The following is a 22,552-nucleotide window of genomic DNA, read 5'->3' on the forward strand; positions in this document are numbered from 1 at the left end:
AAAGTTCAACAAACATACAAATGTTCTGTATACATCAACACAGAAACCAAATCAAACGATCTATAAATACCATCCCGGACTCGAAACATTGGCACAAGAATACAAGAATACTTCATGAATACACAACGCTGTATTAATACTCTATTCATACGACGAAGCATACATACTTTATTTGATAGCATGCATAGCATACATAATGCTACAATATCAGTTACATTAATAATCGCATTCGACGTAGTTCTCGGCTTTAAATATAACTCAAGGCTCCGTATACTTGTAGACGACTCGATAGAGTCTAAAAGATTAATATCATTACATAACTAGGTGTCGCCCGCGACTTCGTCCGCGCGAAGTAAAGAAAAAACTTAATTAGTAGTCTATGTGTACTTCCAGGTTATGTTCTACATCTATGCCAAACATCATCAAAATCTGTTGAGCGGTTCTTGAGATACCTTCAAACAAACATCCATCCATCCATCCATCTAAACATTCGTATTTATTACATTAGTCTGAGTATAATAAGTAAGAAATATTAGAATAACCAGGATAAGTAAAGATTTCAGTGAATATGTCACTTATAATGGGGTTGTAGACTTTCTTTCGATTGCAATGTCGTTGATCCATCATCTATAGTTCTTTACCACAAAAACTAGAACACCTTCCATAAGCTATACTTTGATGATTATAGTCCGAAAAGCGACTTAACAAATAGGTCTCCTAAACAGGAAACCACATCAAATTCTTAAAATAGCGCTGCAAGTGTAATCATTGTTAACATTGGTAGCGTGGGTGCATAATGTCGGGATGTGATTGCTAGAAACGCGTAGGTTGCGCAGGATACCGTTATAATCTGCTGTTGGAATACTTCCTAAATAACAAGTAAGTTTGCTGACTACTCGTTACTTTGAACTATACTACAAAAGAACTTAGATTCCTTAACGAAAGTGGATAAAACAAATCAGATTTTATTGTTTGAACTGGACTCAAAATTTGAAATGAATATTGCGAACAAGGACCTCTTGTGAGAGGTCGCAACGCGTAGGAGTGTGACATTTGTACATCTCAATTGGAATCGACCTTTATAATTATCGGCCACACAAGGCTGAAAGTCTGAGTATGTTCTTGTGAACACTTAATACATAATTAGTTTTCACGGTCAAATTAATTGGTTTCTTACTCAACGAAATTAAATATATATGGTTAAATTATTTAAAACATCATTGTTTTAGTCACAAATTTAAATTTGTAGTGTAACAATATAACAATATTATTTATGCGGTCATCATTTTTTGTTCGACACATCAATTATATATTCATCAAGCAATATTCTACTTTAGCTGCCTAGAAATAATTGTCACAATCGTATAGCAATCAAGTTTATGAATTCTCGACCAAGGGCAAATTTGTAATTCATTTTCGAGACGTGAAGTTATGCAGCTATTGTGTAGAAGTATAGTCGAATTCAATACATATTAGAAATTATAACAAATCAATCTGATTAAAAACAGACATGTTTGTATCAATTTAAACACTAAAAATGAAATTTCTCATAAACATTAAATTCGAATAAACATATCTTTTTTACGGTTAGTATAGTCCATTGCTTATCTTTTTATAGTGGTGGAACATTCTGGAGTTTACCAACTTTAATCAACTACGTATTACATAACCCCTTAGATAACCTTTAGTAAGATGCAGACAAGGGCATCAAAAAGCATTTATTTTTAAAACAAATAATCGATAACGATGACGAGAGAATTATAAATAAGTTTGTGTGCTTTATAAATACAGTCGAACCTTAATAAGCGAGAACCATTGTCCGGTGTAATGATGCCACCACTGTAAGTGAAAAAAATATTGCGGTTCTTTGGACTCTTGCTTTTCTAAGTTCGACTGTATTTTCTAATTTTCTTTCATGTATCATTTCATCTCTGTGGCCGCTTACGGTATGTAAATAAATGCTGACAGCGAGATATTATGTCGATAATTGAGATCATCTGCCAGTCCGTATCCCACTCGTAGAGTGTTCATTACAGTCAATAATAATTGAGATGTAGGACCATAAATTATTTGAACATGTTAGTACACAGTAGTCGTACGTGAGTGGCCTGCGCCTGGCACCGCGCGGTACGACACCGCCCAGTCTTGCATGACCTATCAACTACGCTGCATCTCATACGAATATTTAATTTATATTAGGCTGGTTTTACAGTCACGCCGCTAGACGCGCCGTTGGACAGCGCGCTGTTGGACAGCGCGCGTTTGAACAGCGGTGCACCAAAAAACGACATTAGTACGGCGCGTTTCGCTGCTGTGAGACAGTCGTGTACAAACAGATACAAAATGAACGGCAATGCGGTTAGAGTACTGGCTATTTACTTTTTATGGAAAAAAAGGCAACAAAAACGTCGAAGAACAGTAGGTGTTGATCCTTATAACGCTACAAGGTTACTGAGAGGCGAACACGTAACATCTTTCTCTGATTTACGAGAAAATAGTTACAAATTTTATAAATATTTTGTACACAACAGTACCTAACGGCACGTCTCAACGGCGTGAGACTAAAACGCACAATGGCCGTAGAAGCGCACGAGCGGCGCGCGCTTCGACCGCGCCGCGCGAATAGGACGCGTTCAACGAACGGCGCTGCTCAAGCGCGCGAATTTGAAACGCTACTAATACCCCAATACATATCCGAGCGCGCGCGCTCCGACGGCGCTGCCGAAACGCGTGACTGTAAAACCAGCCTTAACTACAATGTACGAGGAAGGGATTCATTATAATATCCTTCAATGTTTATATTGGATTACGATATTCATTTGTCCTTTTATGGAAATACAGTGTAAACTCTTTATAACTTTATCCTTTATAACAATAAACTCCCTGTAACGTTGAAGTGAGCCTAACTTGGTTGGTTTGCGTTAAAACCTACATATTGAAACACTCTTTATAGCGATACGCCATTCTCTATTACGAAGAAATGTGTTCATATTTGTAGACAGTAAATATTTATTATCGGTATTATTGTTTATGTTATGTTATCTTGTTAATTTGGTTGTTTTTTGTTCACTCCATATAACGATAACTCTCTATAACGACAAAAAAAATGCTCAGTCCCTTGAGTTTCGTTATAAAGAGTTTACACTGTATTTTGTGTTACAAAAAATCATTTTCACTAGGTATGTGTTAAAAATTATTTATGCATGCATTTATATTATGCATTTGAATCTATGTAACATCTCATTTGGAATTATTCATGCATCAACGAGATAAAACCTAGAGCACTAAAGGTCAGCTGATCTCGGAGCATCAACAAAAACATAGATCGGTGCCGTGCAGTGAATGGTACGCCCCGCACCTGTTGAAGAATTCCACACATACAATACAGCCGTGTTTTATAGCCGATGTTCAAGTACATTTATAGTTTCACTTGTTAAAAAAATAATAAGCTTAAAAACAGAACTTTATAATTCATAGATCCACTTCATTGCAATGCTAGACAAAAAGGCTAATAAGGTCTTAAACGTGTTAGCATTTTGTTTTCTTAAAAATAAAAGACAACTGACTTTTAAGGATTAGTCATTAGAATCAGCTACTTTCTTCTATTAAAGTTCTATAGTCAATTATCTAATACACGGTCGAGCTATGTATGCATACATAGCATAACATAATACATGTATTCTGAACCCTAATATATACAAGCATACATGCGTACATGTAAACCCCGACAAGCATGAGACGTGCATGATCAGCCGGTCACGCTGACACTTCAACCTGTCACGAACATCATTAACATAAGGCATACTTCAAAAACAATGAAGAGACAAAAAGAAAACATCAAATAACTGTAATGGATTACCGTTGTGACAGTGGCCATTTTTTAAAATAAAATTTCTATTTAGCGATTTAATTCTATTAGTATAAAAAGACAATAATTTTAGATCTAGTATATTTAAAGCTAGTATTTTCGGTTTTGTACTATTACTAACAACTACCTTTTCTGAAATCAGAAAAATTATTCGTCCGTATCTCTTTCTGAAGAAAACGAACTTACAATATGTTTTTGTACATATGTTTCGGCAGTGCAAACTCATATTTAAATAACCGGTTCCCACACATAAAAATGTAAGTATGTAAAGCTTGCATAACACAAGTATAACTATTATGGCTCTTACAGATCCCACAATTATTTGATAACCATCTCAAAGCGGCAATGGAAGCGAACGAATTAATTACATTGATGATGACGTTTAGTTTTAAAACAATAGCAAATAATAAGGAAATACTGCTTTGTATAATAGTAACTTTACCCTTTAAGTTTTTGTCTATGTTACATTTAGATTTTTTTTAATAAAAACCAAGATTTTCTGAGAATAAAATCTACTAGCTTTTACCCGCGATTCCGTCCGCGCGGAATAAAAAATAGAAAACGGGGTAAAAATTATCCTATGTCCGTTTCCTGGTTCTAAGCTACCTGCCCACCAATTCTCAGTCAAATCGATTCAGCCATTCTTGAGTTATAAATGGTGTAACTAACACAACTTTCTTTTATATATATAGATGTATAACACATATCGACTTCTCTGTCACTATCATTGACAACAGCGATAGTAATATGTTTTAAACCGAGATTTTGAATTCAGAAACCCACGGTTAAAGAGCGCACTTCTTCGTTAAGACATCAACGCTTGTGCGATTCTATTATTTGAATATCTTTGTTCAGCGAAGTACATATTATTGTTTATGTCCTAATAGGAAAGAAACGCGATAATCAATGGGCGTAAAACGAGTATTTTGACAAACGCCTATCGGGCGTAAAACGCTGACGATGATACGAAGGCGCTTCTCCCAAATTTTCGTGCTAGGTCCACAGTTAATTCTACGCATAAATCGATCTTTGGATAAATTAGTAAGGTAATCATTACGTTACCTTGTAATAGGTCTTATGCTCTCTAAGTACACTCCACGTTACGTAAAACCACAATCTAATATCACCTTCAACTATCTCGACATTCACTCGACAAAACCAATTATATTCTAACATTAATTACTTTGTCACTTTTGGCATAGATGAATTTTTAGCAAGCATCATCAAAATTAAAATTCCGTCAGTTTTATTTAACACATACACAAATACATATGTTAATTTTTCAAAGAAAATCTTCTTTTTAAATGTGTTTCGCCAGTGAAAACTACGTTGAAATACAAGTAAAACGTTATAAAACCCGCGAATCCGCAGAGAAAGACATCCGCTGTGTTGAGAAAACAGAATGACGTCAGATCCACGACATTGGTACAGTTTCCAATGCATTATGAAAGTCTCCAGTCCGGCTATGATGTCAGATTTGTATTAGAGAATTCATAATAACATCTTGCCTTATAAATATCGTAGAATTGAGATGTTTATAAAAATTCATACTACTTTCAAAGACTACTAAACCTACTAAAATTTATAACTAAAATGTATACTACTAAAACTAAAACTAGATCAGAAAAATATTGTTTTTTTTTTTTCAAAACTCTATAAAGGGTCTGATCGACGTACCTATGCTACCGTAGGGTTTTTTTTAGTTTCTTTCGTGATTTCTAGGTTCTTATGCATAGTAACAACGATCGTGGGTAAACATTTGTTATTGTTTAAGAGTTCATTGACTTATTGCCGTTAACAAGGTAAAACAAATTATTCGCTTTATTTAACAAATTACCTAATGAAATTTGCAATCGTATCGGGTAAAAGGCGGAAAGGAAAATGCTGTTTGGAAAGAATTTAAATATTAACAAAGATGACACCCGAAAATAGAATTAATTTGTTAATTTGCATGGACTAGATTAGACAGAAATAAATTATCAGATTTATATAAAGAGAAATTTCACCGAAAACCTGTATAAATAAACATCTAATTAATATTAATACTTTGAAGTTATATAATTTTATTTATTAAAATATTTGTTTATAATATTAATGTTCTCACTTACTCAAATAACAATTACATAAATGCCGTGGATTCTGAACTGAATTACGAAAGAGTCAAACGCATTGTTCGTACAAATTTCTTTGAAATACGCAGCAATGCGTTACGCGTATGTAAATTGAGGGGTGCATTACGTCACTACGAACCAATTCTTCGCACATTCTTGGTACATTTCTGTGACATTTAAGAGACAGGATCTGTCAAACGCATTCCCTTCGTCAAATAAAAACAATCAACAAGTGTTAAACATGCTTGCTTCTATGCTCGTTTATATATTGTGTTGCATTCATAAGAGTCAATGTCGTTTCAATTTTAATGTTAGTGTCAGCATGATATGCACTTGTGTAATAGTCAACTTTAGCTCTCCTCTCGAGAATTTTAACTAGTCCGTTTCTTTATAGTCTATTACATGTAAGAAATTGCTAAGACTAATTACGTGAGGTCAACATAAACTGCCTGAGTTGTTAAACTAGACAAAGTTATTTGATTACAAAAGTAATGTACATATATAAAAATATATGTAAACTAGCTTTTACCCGCGAATCCGTCCGCGCGGAATAAAAAATAGAAAACGGGTTAAAAATTATCCTATGTCCGTTTCCTGGTTCTAAGCTACCTGCCCACCAATTTTCAGTCAAATCGATTCAGCCGTTCTTGAGTTATAAATAGTGTAACTAACACGACTTTCTTTTATATATATAGATTAAGATCTTACTAAAGTTATATCTGTGTACATTATCCACAGGTGAAGCATTCCACAAAACATCTGTTTACTGTTCCTAGCACTGGTCGAAATTCAAAGAATTTAAATTGGCCATACATCACGACTGCGTCAGAGCGGTAGACATTTAGTACGCAGACCGCAACAAAGGCACGATATAAACGCAGACGGCATGTCTTATTGTTTCTGTACTCATGTTTATATTAAGGCCTTTCTTGTATTTCCATATGTCTACATTCATCTCGCAACTAAGAATTAATGAATGTAAAGTATCTTATGAGAGGCCAAGTGAGATCCCTAGTGTAGATTTCTTATACTAAATCTGCACTAAGGGAGACACTTACCGACTCTGGGTGCAAAAGTTAGTCATGTACCAAGCATAATGGATACTAGAAAACATACTCGTCATGTTGATTTGATTTTAATTCTTAGCACTACATAAAATGTAGGCTACATTCCAGTCTGTCTTGTACCTTCGCGGCTAAAGTTGATAAAAAGTTCACCAGTATCCATTAGTGCGCTCACAGCATTCCATAGTGAGCCCTTGACCAGGGCTCAATGGATGCAGTTCCGTGCAAGTAGGTACATAGGAATATAGACCTTGTACTGTTGACATAAGGGTGTGATTATCACGATCATGCAGTAATCATACAAATAATTAATAATGTTTCCGTTTTTCTTTTTTATATTTTATCTTTATACAGTTTTACTCATGGCTATTTTTAAAGTAGATACTGAACAAAATAAATAGTCAATATACTACTTGTTTAAATATGCAAATAGTAAAAAAAATTAAAACAAATGCTTAGATATCCGGTACGGGATAGGATGCGCGCTGACTTTATAAAACTGATTATTATTTTAATAGTTACATAAGAAATTTAAAATCTGAATTGCAATAAATTATTATTGATCTATGATGTCAACTGTGAGATTATACAATTTAATTATATTTATCATTATTTAAATTGCATATTAAGTATTAACCTATTTTATCTAAGCTACGTCTCTATTTGGTTAGCCTTTCTTTTGCTCATTTACACCATCGTAAATACCTGAACGAAGTAAATAAGCAAGAAATAAGTAACAATGTTATATATTTTGGTAGCAAATTTCATTGACATTCGTGAAATATTAATAAAATTGCAATATCAATATGTAATATGGAAAAAAAAATATATTTCGTACATATGATGTATTTATGTAAATGGCAACGGGAAACCTATGTTTAAATTTTTCGTCTGTCTGTTTGTGTAATCACCGGTACAGCTGGAACAATTTTTTCTGAACTTTGAGGGGAGATTGTTGATGCACGCGGACTTATTATAAGCTAGTTTTTTTTACTTTGACTATTATATTAACTGATATATTCCTATATAATATTATGCCTATTGTTGTAGACGTAGACATTATGTTTGTATTTCGTGACCTTTTGGTTAGAGCAGTACGTTTTATCACGGCTTCTGTGCGTCACTGTTGCTATTTAAATTACACTCATTGTTAATTATTGCCTAACAGTGAGTGTCCACTAAAACATGTACAAAAACAAATTGCCGTCTCTTTTATTCTCGTTGAAAAACAGAGATAACTATATTCTGCTTCGAAATTCCACGGTAATTATGAGAATTGGTTTGTTAATTCGTGCTAATTAATAAGTGCGGTTCAATCACTTTTAATGTTCATTATTCCTTAAAAGTAAAAAAACAACTTGCCAGTTATTATTTAAATCAAAAATTATAATGTCTACGTGACTTATGTATAAATATTTATTTTTAACTAGCTGTCGCCCGCGACTCCGTCCGCGCGCAGTTAAAAAATGGGGGGGGGGTTATGAAAAATAAATGTTGGCCGATTCTTAGACCTACTGAATATGCTCACAAAATTTCATGAGAATCGGTCAAGCCGTTTCGGAGGAGTACGGTGACGAAAACTGTGACACGAGAATTTTATATATTAGACTAGCGACCCGCCCCGGCTTCGCACGGGTGCAATGCAAAATATACCTACTACAGAATGTCCTTATACACAACGTTCACAGCGTTCACATTAGAAACCTTTAAATTTATCAGTGTTTCTCTACTATATTATGCATTTATTATACATACAAACCTTCCTTAAGAATCACTCTATCTATTAAAAAAAACCGCGTCAAAATCCGTTGCGTAGTTTTAAAGATCTAAGCATACATACGGACATACAGCGAAAGCGACTTTGTTTTATACTATGTATTGATTAGATTACAGTAGGAAGTGAATGAAAGAATAATAATTTGTTTCGGAATAAAATAATAATAAAATGAAAATTTAAATAATTTACAAGAAATTTAAATACTTTTAGTTAAATATTGACTTTCACTTGTAATTATTTTACTTTACATAATCACATTTCTTCTACTTTATGTAACCGAATCTCTACGTTGTATACACATTCTACTCGCCTTTGATTTATGACTATGTTTTAGTACAACATATAACATAGTTGTACATATACAAATCAATATTTTGGCACAGAATATATAGCTTCTATCGTCATAATTATTATTAATATAAAAGCTGCCATGACTAACAGCGATTACAATACGAACGTCAAAACAAAACTTGGACCTCTCTAAACGAGCAGTGTATTTATCAAATTAATATAACATATGCGACGTGAGTGAGCGGTCTTTACTATAATTTTATTGCTACAAGTGTAGGAAGTGGTATATAATTCAAGGAAAGTATAAAATGACATTTTATGTACTATGGGCTTGAATAGAAAAACAAAGTCTGGCAGCATTTTCTTGATATCTAAAAGTACTAAAAAAAAGTGAACGATTCCGTTTTCTTTTGTTACATTTTTTATAACATTTGAACATTAATTTAACAAGTACCCAGATGTGCCATTGTTTTTATAAATGACGTTAAGGTGGTTATAGACTAGAGCATTTACTTGTAACAAAACAACGAGCCGCTCTATATGTTGTGTATCACCCTTTCACGAACCAGACGTGCTATGGAAACTATGATTTTACCTGTATCACATCATTAATTAAAACGTTACATTACATAGAAATTCTTGAGAAAATGCTCTAGTGTATATTCACCTTTATAACAATTTATACAGAATGTTTATCTAGTCTGAAGGAATGCAAATTACGACTTAATTAATTTTACTATACCATCAATAATCAAATTTTTGTAAGTACTTACATATCTATAGAAAACTAAAAAAACAAACAGACAATTCACCTGATTACTTAAACAAAACTGTGTATGTATTTGCAACAACTAGATAATTTGCACAAGTGTCTTTGTATAAAAGAAAGAGAAGGTAAGTGAAAGAGACGGATTTTTTTTTACTCTCACAGCATTGACAGTAAAGATTACCTACACAAACGTAACTGTACAAACGTAAAATGTCGCAACCCTTTACTCAACGTCCGGTTCGAATCCGGACAACGACGTAACCGATAAAATACGCAAACAAACGTGCACCCAATGTGACAACCTTGTATTACTAGTATATCCATTACTAAAAAAAAAAGATTATCCTGTCCTGAGTAAGTAAAAAAGATTGAATGCTAAAAGATATGGGGCGCGCCCAAGTTAAAAAAGATATGGTGGATAAAGGAAATGGAATAAATTAATAAAGAATACAAGATAGTAACTAAGAGGAATACTGAAGTCTGATCAATATCATGGTTAAAAACGACCATCATAAGCGTCAAAGAAAGTCGGGTTAAAGAGAAAACTATACTAGACTAGAAAAATATCACGGTTCGTTGGACTCTCGCTTATCCAGGTTCGACTTATTACAAAACTCAGATAAAGTGATTAAATGTTATTTCTTAAATATATAACAAGGGAAAGTCCCGATTCAAAACTATTATTTGGTCATCCTAGTACCAATAAACATACGTTTGCTCTTTCGTAAGCGAAACGCAAATATATATTTGTATATAACGCTTTAAGGAGGAAAATATCGATCAAAAGGCTTGTGGAAAATTCCGCGATATAAAGATATGCAAAACTTTTGTAAAATACGAATCTAGACTTAAAATCCTCAACAACACTCTGTACTAAAGTTAGATAAACCTATAAAAAATATTATAAACAGTTAAATAACAAAATTAAGCCAAAATAATATTAAAAATTCTTGCATATATACCAGCTCCCTTAAAACACACCACTAAGAACAATATCAAATATCCAAATAGTTTTTAGTACTCACACGATGTCCGAACGCATGTTTCTTGGTAACTAGCTAGCAAACAGGTGCAAGGCACATCTGATAACATGATTCTACGAGACAACAAAACGTGTCCACAACGACGATATCAAACTTACTGAGCGGTACGTGGAAACAGACGCTCGTCGAAGACAAATATTTTTTTAACTCTGTCGTCTACAACTGTGGTATATACAAACATATAACATATATATCATTAGTTATGAAGCATAATTTACACCAACTTTATTATTAAAATTGATAGTTCACGATTTTGATTGACCATTTTGTTACGTATAAATTATATGCAAGAGAACGTACCAGTCAGATATATTTTAAATGACATTTCCAACTATATAGAGTGATTTAAACTAGATAAAATAGGATTAGGTCAGACTAGAATAGACACATATATACAACCCTAATAGTAAACTATTACAAATGAACTTTGTGAAAATGGTATAAGTAAATTGTACAAATGTAGATCACTGCATCAATTTAAATAACAGTGTTGATTATGTATCTATTACTTTGCTGCACAAAGCATTCGTTGTAATCAGATGACACGAGGGGGGACAGAATGCCTTGGGAAAATCAAAGCCCTCATTTATCTACTGTTGACAAGTGCCACTTGTGTTTGTGATAGCGGATGCTCTTAATTACTTTGAAAATAACTAACATGTGTTAGTCGTTTGTTTTTCTTGTTTAAACCCATGTGTGATAGTTATTTGGTTTTTTTTTTTTGTGTTGCTATTACTTTATAGTGAATGAATATTGTTATTGTAGTTAAACATATAGAAGTGATTTTACAATAATAAGGTGCTGAGAGGACCTTAAATGAACTATATCAGTGGTAGATCCCGCTACAACAATATTTTTTGGGTGTACGAATTGGCCACATCGACCGGTGATATGCCACGAGCACACAGAAGACAGGTGTACAGTGGAAGCGATTTCGCGTTTCGTCTGATGAGTGTGGTGCCGGAGCCTAATTTTAGTCCTCTTTCCCTTCCCACCCTTTCCTTATCAGGTGGCCGTTTGCTCGCTTGCCACCTTATGATATAAAAAAAACGAATTAAAGTAGTAATGTGGTAGGCTAATGTATAAGGTAAACATTCATCAAGGTCTTTTTTTATTCTTGTGTATTATTTCCGTATGTACAATTTCATCGTATTTTGATACGTAGCAGAAATTTTATCCGACATTGCCACCAACGTATCAAATATATGTCAATAAGTTCGAAATGTGGCCATTTACAATTTTAAATTCAATCTAAATATCGTAATACATTCGTATCCGTTTACGCTTGACATGCGACTCTATCGGATTGTATCGGATTGCGCCGAATTCGCAACGCTGTCGAATTGAAGCGTTTTCACCAGTATATGTATATATGCGACGAGCTTTGAGTTTTAAGTGACAGGACCTGTCAAACGCGCGTTCTCCCCACTCTAAAATCGAAGTATAATTTCAAAACTTGCCTTCTTGTGTGGTCGTATTTAGTAAGGGCGTAAATTTGAGTCAGTATGCGTTGATAAAGACGTTTCAATTTTACAAACTACATGTGTGATTTTCGTCTTTACCTCACCCCATCGAAAAGAATTATTTAATATAAAGACGGTTCTGTGCCTAGTCCATTTCTCCATAGTCAAAGGCGACGAGTAACGAATGATGATCAAGCATGAATTCTTTATACGTAATTCGCATAATCATTTAAACTGTTTCTTTACGTGTACTCTTTACTTTCGCTTGTATTTTTTCAAGCTCAAATGGAGATTTTGTAAGACTTCTTATTCTTGTTTTAAATTCTACTGCGATCGTTTACTTCAAGACCACTCGATTATTTGTATGATAATGGCCGCTTACACTATATTACATGATAGGAGTATTAAAAAACAGATCCTTTAAAAAAAGGAACATTAAAAAACATTATTTCCAGGTTTAAAAACAAAATTTCTAAGAAAAGCATTAATCAAAACAATTTATTTCCACACTAAATCAGTTATTTTAGTTAACTTTAACCGATTATCGTCCGTCGGCATCACGATAAAACAATAAACCGCATTCCAGCTGTAATCGACGGCGACTGACCTCGACCCCCTCATTTTCCAGATGGCCGAGCAAGAACAATGCAAAGGATCACCTGAGACCAGGTCACGCTTGAACACAGGAAGCTTGAATAGAAGTAGAGGATATATACACGATTTGAATACGAATTTTAAGTAAATCGATCCATTAAAATCTTATATAGATAATTAAAATAATCGGACTGAAAATTCCGTGTATTTTAGATGACGTTAGTGAAGTTAGTGAGATTAAAAACTCTAAAAGCTTAATTCCAAAAACATTTTCATGTATTTGAACGACAAACAAGAAAAAAACTTTTTTTTTTTGACGTCCATTCGCTTACCACCATGACTTATATTTTCAAATCATCTAGATCTAGAATATAGAAATAATTTTGGGCTATTTGTTTTACAACAAGATAAAATGAAAATACGTATAGTTAAATCCCGCTACACACCTTCAGCTTAATCTGACAGTTAACTATGCGTTTGTAGGCAAAATTTTAACTGTCTGAAATGCACAGTTAAAGATGAACGTCTGTAGCGAGCTTGAAAGGATACTAGGAACGTTACGATCCTTGGACTCCCATCAATTGTCTATGACCTAGGTAATACGAGATGGAGCATACACTAGAATAATATTATAGATACATGATATCTTAATATCGCACGGATTATCTTTCATACTTAACTGGATAAAAACAAAGCACAACACATAAATGACTATGAGTAGTAACGTCTTTAATTTACGTGAAGAGATAACAATCTTAATTTGTCGTAGAGCAGACAAGACTTATATTCCGGAACGTATTTTTTGTGAGTAATTTTGTGAATGACATTGGTCAAAATAAACTGTGACAAAAAGTTATACAAACGCATTTTTGGCTCTTCATAAACAAGATGTTCTTTTTTTCAACATTCAGAGATTTTACCAATTTAGTGCTGGCAATAAAATTTTAATAGCCATAAGAAATTCAAAGAATAAACGTCAATTACTCACAAGAAACAGGGAGTCATCAAATTTTATTATATCGACTATTTGCGTTTTATTGCCACTGTAATAAAATATATGTATAAAATGTAGCCATTAAAAAAAAAGATTTCTCTCATCCCAGAGAAGACTCATAGACCTAACACGAATCAAAATAACATATCACGTAGAATTACCGAGTATTTTTTTATTTAAAGACGTTATATCATTTCTCAAATAGCGGTCGCCCGCGACTCCGTGGGTGCGAGATTAAAATAAAACTTAATTAGTAGTCTATATGTTCTTCCAAACTATGTTCTACATCCACGGCAAATTATATCGAGTTCCATTGTGTCTTTCTGGAGATACATCCATACATCTAAACATTCTCATTTATATTAATAAGGAAGATAACAGTAAAACTTCTTTCAAAGCTAATACAGTCGGGTTAATATACTTACCTATGTTTAAGTTCGATAAGTAAATATATATATTTCTATGTATGTTATTATGTGTGACTGATTACCGTCAATAGAAATCGTCGGGTAACGTAAGTACCAGCTAACCATTGACTTGCCGGTACTTTCACTGGGCGAAATTTATAATTTCTCCACTCCATTCCGCTCTACATTGATTATTGCGTAAAATATTGGCCGGTAACTCACTTTATCGGATCCATTACGTTCTCTCCATTTATAATTACAATTTAAGACTTTTCAAAGTGGTTTTAATTTAAAATAAATATATAAACTTCTGGGTAAAAAATTGTTTCTGAACTTCCCAATACAAAATATAGCTGCGATTGTGGAATAATAATTTCACTAGTAAAAAGCTTTTTCATTTATACAAAATATAAGGGTCAATAAAGCAGTAAACCCTATATTGCCACTGTCGCCATCTATCAAGGTTCTCGATTACAATATTCCTCTTTTTTCGAGCAAAGGAAATCCTGTGTACTTAGAAAAAGACATATTCCGTCGTCTTGCACAACAATACTAAAGTCTCGCAACGGCAAAAACTGAATGAGCATTTCACACGCCAATCTAATCACTATAAAATTATACTTCACACAGTAATTTATGCTGTACACTATTGTAATAGAGGTGATTATTCCTCAGCTATTCATCGTGTGAACTATTTCGTCACCGAATTTTTATTGTATTACGAAACGAAATGATTATGATTTATGTAAGAGTTTTGATAAAAATTTCTTTGATAAATTGATTATTTACAGTACAGAGCAGTCAGCGGTATAACAAGCAGTTGACAGTCGCCATGCACGAACCGATAAAGTAGTCTGTGTAGGGTTAATACGAAAAGGACGCTTCAAAATTGAAGACCAACTGAAAGCTTCCTATTAAATTGGTATAATAAATGTCGGTTGTCGGGTGCGACCTAATTCCACAAATAGCGTAACCAGAATGTATGTTATGACGTTTATTAAAAACGTGGGCTTTTTAGTTCATCATTTTTATAAACTGCATAACTAAAGCTATTTAGCAAATAATAAAATTCAACTTTCTCAATGAAATCCTTAGTTATACAAAACTCGTGCAAATGTAGAAATTACAATTTATTACTAAATAATTATGATATTTAGTGGCAACTGATCCTGATTTAATTAATCATTGTTAATAATTTTTCTCTTTAGGAATTGCACAAGTATATTTAAAACAAAATGTTCATAACGATATTATGTTATAAAACTTGTAATTTGTACGGAATAAATATAGCTTATTTATTTACTTATTTATCCTGAATCAAATTAGCAAATATATTAAAAACAAACTAAGTCAATAAAGCATCCAATCACGATGATATAGAGTAGACGATTTTAATTAAAGTCGCTAGTCCGTCTCAGAATTTTTGTCGTTATTGTTTTTATTTTCTTTCTTTAAAAAGGTCTTCTTTGTTTTCACTTTTCACTTATAAGATTTCAAAATATTTACCGTCACGTCATACGAACGCTTGCTTTTTCCTTTGGAATTTCGATGCAACTTTTTATTATTTCACACAAAGAGTATTGTTACACTTTAACAACACTTAAGTACATATCGGTTGCATGACGTAACTGAATTATTCCTTAAAACTGTACAAAGGAAGTACAAATAGTGGTGTAATTAGTCATTACGCAGTCATTGAGAGTTAGTCAAAAGATCCGAGATTATGTCGTGTGACTCATTGTTATTGACGACAGCGTTAAGTCACTTTTTTGTACGTCAGCTTCCGTTTTCATGTTCAACATTTTTGGAACGTCTAGTTTTTATCAAAACCCATATAAGGGACAAGGACAGCTTTTATGCTCTTTAACTTATTATACCTACTTACTTACTATAAGAAGGATTTTGTAATTTTTTATTTTTATATTATAAAATCATCATTATCCGCCTGGATTTGTCCACTGCTGGACGTAGGCCTCCCCCATCGATTGCCACAATGCCCGGTCCTGTGCCGCCCGCATCCAGTGCACTCCCGCAACCTTGACCAGGTCATCGGTCCACCTTGCAGGAGGCCTACCCACGCTGCGTCGACCTGTCCGTGGCCGCCACTCTAGGACTTTTCTGCCCCATCGGCCGTCCGTTCTGCGGGCAATGTGGCCAGCCCATCGCCACTTAAGGTTTGCAATTCTTCGGGCAATGTCGGTTACTTTGGTTCTGCTGCGGATCACATCATTTCTGACGCGATCTCGCAGAGAGACTCCGAGCATTGCCCTCTCCATTGCCCTTTGAGCGACTTTGAGCCGCCTAATGATGCCCGCAGTGAGGGGCCACGTCTCAGTACCGTAAGTCATCGCTGGCAACACACACTGGTCAAAGACTTTCGTCTTGAGACACTGCGGTAGATCTTGGGACGAGAGGATATCTCGCAACTTCCCGAACGCTGCCCATCCGAGTCGGATTCGGCGATTGACCTCCTTCTCGAAGTTGGACCTACCTAGCTGGACAGTCTGCCCCAGGTAGACATATTCGTCGACAACTTCGAGAGTATGGCCTCCGATGGTTATCGGAGTGGGTGGAACATGGATATTCGACATAACCTTCGTCTTATCCATGTTCATTTTTAGACCCACTCGTTCGGAGGCTCTATTGAGGTCATCGAGCATTGTACCGAGTCCCTCCATGGTCTCAGCCATGACTACAATGTCATCGGCAAAGCGTAAGTGCGTTATGTACTCGCCGTTAATGTTGATGCCAAGTCCTTTCCAACCGAGGACTTTGAAAACGTCTTCTAACGCGGCGGTGAAGAGTTTCGGAGAAATTACATCACCCTGTCTTACACCGCGCTGCAGTTTAATCGGTTTCGTATCCTGACTCTGTACTCGGACTGACATCGTGGCGTTTTCGTACAAGCACCTTAGCGCTTCGATGTACCGGTAGTCGATTTGGCACCTCTGGAGAGACTGCAGTACCGCCCAGGTCTCGACCGAATCGAAGGCTTTCTCGTAGTCCACAAACGCTAAGCATAGTGGCAGGTTATACTCCTCGGTCTTCTGTATTACCTGCCGCAGCGTATGAATGTGGTCTACGGTGCTAAAGCCTTTACGGAAACCGGCTTGTTCGGGAGGCTGGAAGTCGTCGAATCTGCGAGCGAGACGGTTCGTGATGACCCTCGAGAACAACTTGTAGACATGGCTCAGAAGTGAGATGGGCCTATAATTCTTCAGAAGGGCTTTATCACCCTTCTTGAAGAACAGTACCACCACACTTCTGCTCCATGCCTTCGGCGTACGTCCCTCGAGAATGACGGAATTAAAGAGCCTCTGTAGAACTCTGAGTGCTGGCTCTCCAGCAGCTCTCAAAAGCTCTGTTGTAATTCCGTCATCCCCGGGCGCCTTATTGTTCTTAAGGTGTTGGAGGGCCACACTAATCTCGTCGAGACTGACGTCCGGGATGTCTTCGGTATAGTGTCGGGTTAATCTGGCTCTGGGGTCTTCAGTCAGATCGGTGACGGGTTTCTGCGTTGCGTAGAGTCGTCCATAGAACTTTTCGACCTCACTCAAGATGTCAGGTCTAGAGGACACAACCCTGCCCTCCTCAGTTTTCAGCTTAGACAGTTGGCTTTGTCCAATAGACAGATCTCGGGAGAACACTTTGGAGCCTTTATTCTGCTCAATAGCCTTTTTAACACGATTTGTGTTAAATCGGCGTATGTCGCGCTTAATGCTCGTCGAGATCTGTCTATTGAGCAACCGATACCGTTTCGCATCATCTGTAGAGTGCAGAGTCATGTCTCGCCTTTCCCTCATGAGCTCAAGAGTGTGGTTCGAGAGTTTGCTGGACGAGCTTCTACGGTGGGTCTTAAAGAACTTAGTACCCACCGCCTGAACTGCTTGCACGAACCCGTCATTTATATCATCCACGCTACTCCCTAGGCAATCGAATCGGTTCTGGAGTTCCAGCTGAAAGTTTTCGGAGTTTTGGATTAGGATTGGTACTGTCCGGAGCGTAGACCCTAACAGCCGACGGCGCTCAAGCTTTACGTCGATATTCAATGTGCCTCGGACAATTCGGTGATCGCTCCCGGTTTTAACCGCATTGATCACTGAGACATCATTGAATATTTGCTTTCTCGTTGACATGATAAAGTCTATCTCATTTTTTGTAGCACCGTCTGGGCTCATCCAGGTCCACTTTCTTTGCTCTTGCTTCCTGAAGAAGGAGTTCATCATGTAGAGTCCCTCCTTCTCCATGAAGCCGGCCAGCAAGTGGCCCCGGTGGTTGCGCTGTCCATATCCAAAATTTCCCACTCGCAGCTCTTCTCCGTCCCGTTTGCCCAGTTTCGCGTTGAAGTCCCCCATGACAACGGTGTAAAAGGTTTTGGAACTATGCATGGCTCGTGAAATATCCTCATACATAATTTCAACCTCTTCATCGGAGTGTGTCGAAGTCGGTGCGTAGACCTGTATGACCTTCAGCGAATACCGTTTGGTTATTCTGAGTATCAGGTACGCCACCCTAGTCGACACACTCTCGATCTTCACTACATTGTTCACGAGGGACTTGTGGACGATAAACCCGACACCACCCTGCGACTGTTGGTCGCCCTCCCGGAAGAAGAACAAGTTACCGGACTTGAGGATTATCGTGTCCTCCCCCTCTCTTCGGACTTCTGATAACCCTATAACGTCCCACCGTAACTTGCTCAATTCTTCTTCCAGCTCCGCGATCCTCTCATCCGTACGCAGTGTACGCGTGTTTAGTGTTGCCAGGGCCAAGGGTCGTCGTTTGTGGTAGCCGGATCCGAACCGGGGATTCTTAGCACCCCTTGCCCCACCGTTACCCTGGCCGCTACCGTAACCAGGAACAGTGGGGCCGCCGGGTACTAGGGGCCATGGTTGTGTAGCCATCATTGGGGGGGGGGTTTGTGCCATAATCGCCACGCTTGGCATGCGGGTTGGCGATCGCAGTAGTTCCACCGTATCCTAGGGACGCTGCTGCCCGTCCTCCGGTGGTCTGGACGCAGTTTAACGACGATACCCGGGTCGTTATATATTATAAAATACGATAGTTTAAATAGATGGATAGGTGATGGGTTAGAGGGTATCTCCCAAACGACTGCATGCATGGATCGGGATGAAATTTGGTACAGATTCAGAACTCTGTATGGAAAAACACAAAGGCTACTTACTTATTATAATTACTACTTACATATTAATAACGAAGTCGCAACCACTAAGTTTATAATAAAATTAAATACCTAACTTAACGCACTGTTTAGTTTTGTGCTACTATTTTGAATAAATTGAAAAGGCAAATAGAATATTTTTGTGGCAATTTTCTTCGAAATGCTACCATTAAGATACGTGTAGGTTTTATTAAATAACATTCAATGCAACAATGAACGATATATTTAACGTAACAAGCACGCAAATAGTCACATTACAGATTATTGTGACTAATGACACGATCCTATTGGTCAACCGCAAAACTTAACACGCAAATTCATACTCAATTTATGCACTGTATATGTCGTGAACACCGCCCATTTTTAATTCGCCAAGACTAAATGTACGGCGAATTACACACAGTCGGTATTTATAATCTCACGGTGACATATACAAAAAACATTTAATAACCAAAACAAACTAAATTACAAGTGTAGTAATAATTATAGCCACTGTAGATGCTACCTGTAGAGTTTATTGTTGAACGTTTTTAATGTTAATTTACATTAAGTTTGCGGTTAAGATAAAGTAGGCACATTTATTATATCTCACTAATATTATAAATGCGAATGTTTAGATGGATGGATGTTTGTTTGAAGGTATCTCCGGAACGGCTCAACGGATCTTGATGAAATTTGGCACAGATGTAGAACATAGTTTGGAAGGTACACATAAGGCTACTTATTTAGTTTTTATTTTAAATTCCGAACGAATGGAGTCGCGGGCGACAGCTAGTCTAAATATAACTATGAGAGAAAATAAATAATTCGAAAACGAAATGTTCAAAATTATTTTGTGTAGCGGTGACCGCACGAGTATATCGTTTGCAAATAAAAAACGCACAGAATTTTATACCTAATTAAACTAAATACAAATACTAACCTTCCTTTGCTCAAGATTTTAGTTTTTTATACAAAGTATCGAAATGTTAAATTGGAACATTTACAAACGAAATAACAAAGTGAACTTAGTTTCCGTGTAATACTCGTTTTGTATACCAAACGCCACAAACTACCTGACTTTTACGAACAAAAAAAACTAAATCGAATTCACATACTTGTTGAAACACAATAAACAAAGAACGCGGCTTTAACTAAGATATACAATACATCTCCCTACACCTGCACAGACGATTACAATTCCACTGTACAATCTCCATTGCCGACTACAACCAAACTTCGATCAGCTCTTGTACACAACCGACAATGTATTTCAAACTAAAAGCGATATCATTACATAGTACAATATCCATTGCTAGCTTCAACCAAACTTTGACTCTCATTGGAACTAAGCCGTCGATGGATTACAATGCGCGTTTAAATTTCAAATCGATGGCAGCCTGCTTTGGGGTGCAACGCCTTTGAAACAGGTTCTCCAAGTGCATTGTGGGTCACTATAAGTACACGGACGGGATCACAAGCGCTCCTATTGAAAACTTTTATAGGCTTTTTAGTTAGGGCTGGTGCAATTTGTAACATTTTTTGTGCTTTTAAAGATAATAACTAATAATAAAGGAAAGTTAAGTTGAAAAGAACGTTTAACTGTGGGTTTTTCAGACTTAAATCTCCTTTTAAAACATATTGTTATATCTGTTTTGTCAAAGATTGATAAGAGATGACGATATCGTTTATACAAAGATATTGATCTCAGAAACCTACTTTAAATATGTTAAAAGATTCTTTTTTAGAACCAAAACGAATAGTAAGCAATAGGTAACTTATAAACTTATCGCCCTTTGAGCGAGGTTTACGTAACGATAACAATAAAGGCAAAGCCCACCTGGCTCAAACAGAGTCAGAATCGCTAGCTCACAAACAATATAAATTTACTGCTGTATACTCCGATAAGAAGTGCATTAACTTTGCTCGTGTGATTACATTTCTTCTTCTTTTCAGCCACGTGAAGTCCATCGTGATTACATTTATTTATTAAAATTCTCAATGCTGGCCATTTATTTACTTTTTAAAAATGTCAACAAAAAAAAACAAATATTTATGTAACCATTATTTAAGAATATAACAGATTAATTACAATGATAATTATTTTAGCTGTTCGTTATCAAAAAATGTTGTATTATCTATGAATAATTATTTTATTCAGTATTATGCATGCAAGAGGAATAAATAACTTCGTATATAACTAATATAAAAAAAAAACTTGAAGACCTTAATTTAGAAAGCCAACATAACAGTTTGTTTCCACTGTCGAATCATACAAAAACATATTGCTGTCTCTTTTATACTCTCTAAAAAATCTGAGATGAAAATATCCCTTTATACAGATATTTCGATAGTGAAAACCCACAGTTACTTCGGGAAGTTATTTATCGGCCAGATGCTAAGTACTGAGGCGACATTGTTGCGAGTCGAAGGCTGCAATAAGGCTAACATTCGTTGCACTGCATTTATTTTACACGCCTTCATAATTTAATCTTGGATAAATGTAACAAATGGAAAATCCAAGACTCATATTATGTGATTTTTGTTCTAATTAAAATGTATATTTTTGGTTTTTTGATTATGTCGGATAATCAAAAAAAAATTTTTTTTTTGTAAAACCCTCATTTTTTTTATAGAAATAATTTGCCCATGAAATCTACAGAATAAAGAAGCTTTACTCTTTCTAAATCGATATCAAGCAGAAATGTTATTCCCAATAATAATAAAACGGCGATTCGAACCACAAGAAAAATTAAATCAGTAGTACTTCACGATTAGGCTATTGGTGTTTAATGGGTGAACGCAACGGTATTTATTCTATCTCATAGTTATAGTTTATAATTAGCTGGATGAAATAAAAACTCGTCTTTTATCATCATACTCTATAACCCGACGTACTTATCTCAAGTGATAAATCCGTTCATAAACAGTAAACAGTTTATTGGAGTGCATTTTGATAGCCTAGGATTGTAAAGTTAGATAAAGGTCAAAATAAAAATGCTAGGTCTAC

The 22,552-nt window shown here is 35.6% G+C and overlaps 1 protein-coding gene across 1 annotated transcript in view; it reads right to left on the bottom strand.

The window, feature by feature from the left end:
* Window positions 1–22,552, bottom strand: part of LOC106718964 (TBC1 domain family member 12) — a 34,274-nt gene that overhangs the window by 9,002 nt on the left and 2,720 nt on the right. The gene's annotated exons all lie outside the window — the stretch shown is intronic.

The sequence above is a fragment of the Papilio machaon genome, chromosome 12 (assembly GCF_912999745.1).
Source record: "Papilio machaon chromosome 12, ilPapMach1.1, whole genome shotgun sequence".
In the NCBI taxonomy this organism is placed as follows: domain Eukaryota; kingdom Metazoa; phylum Arthropoda; class Insecta; order Lepidoptera; family Papilionidae; genus Papilio; species Papilio machaon.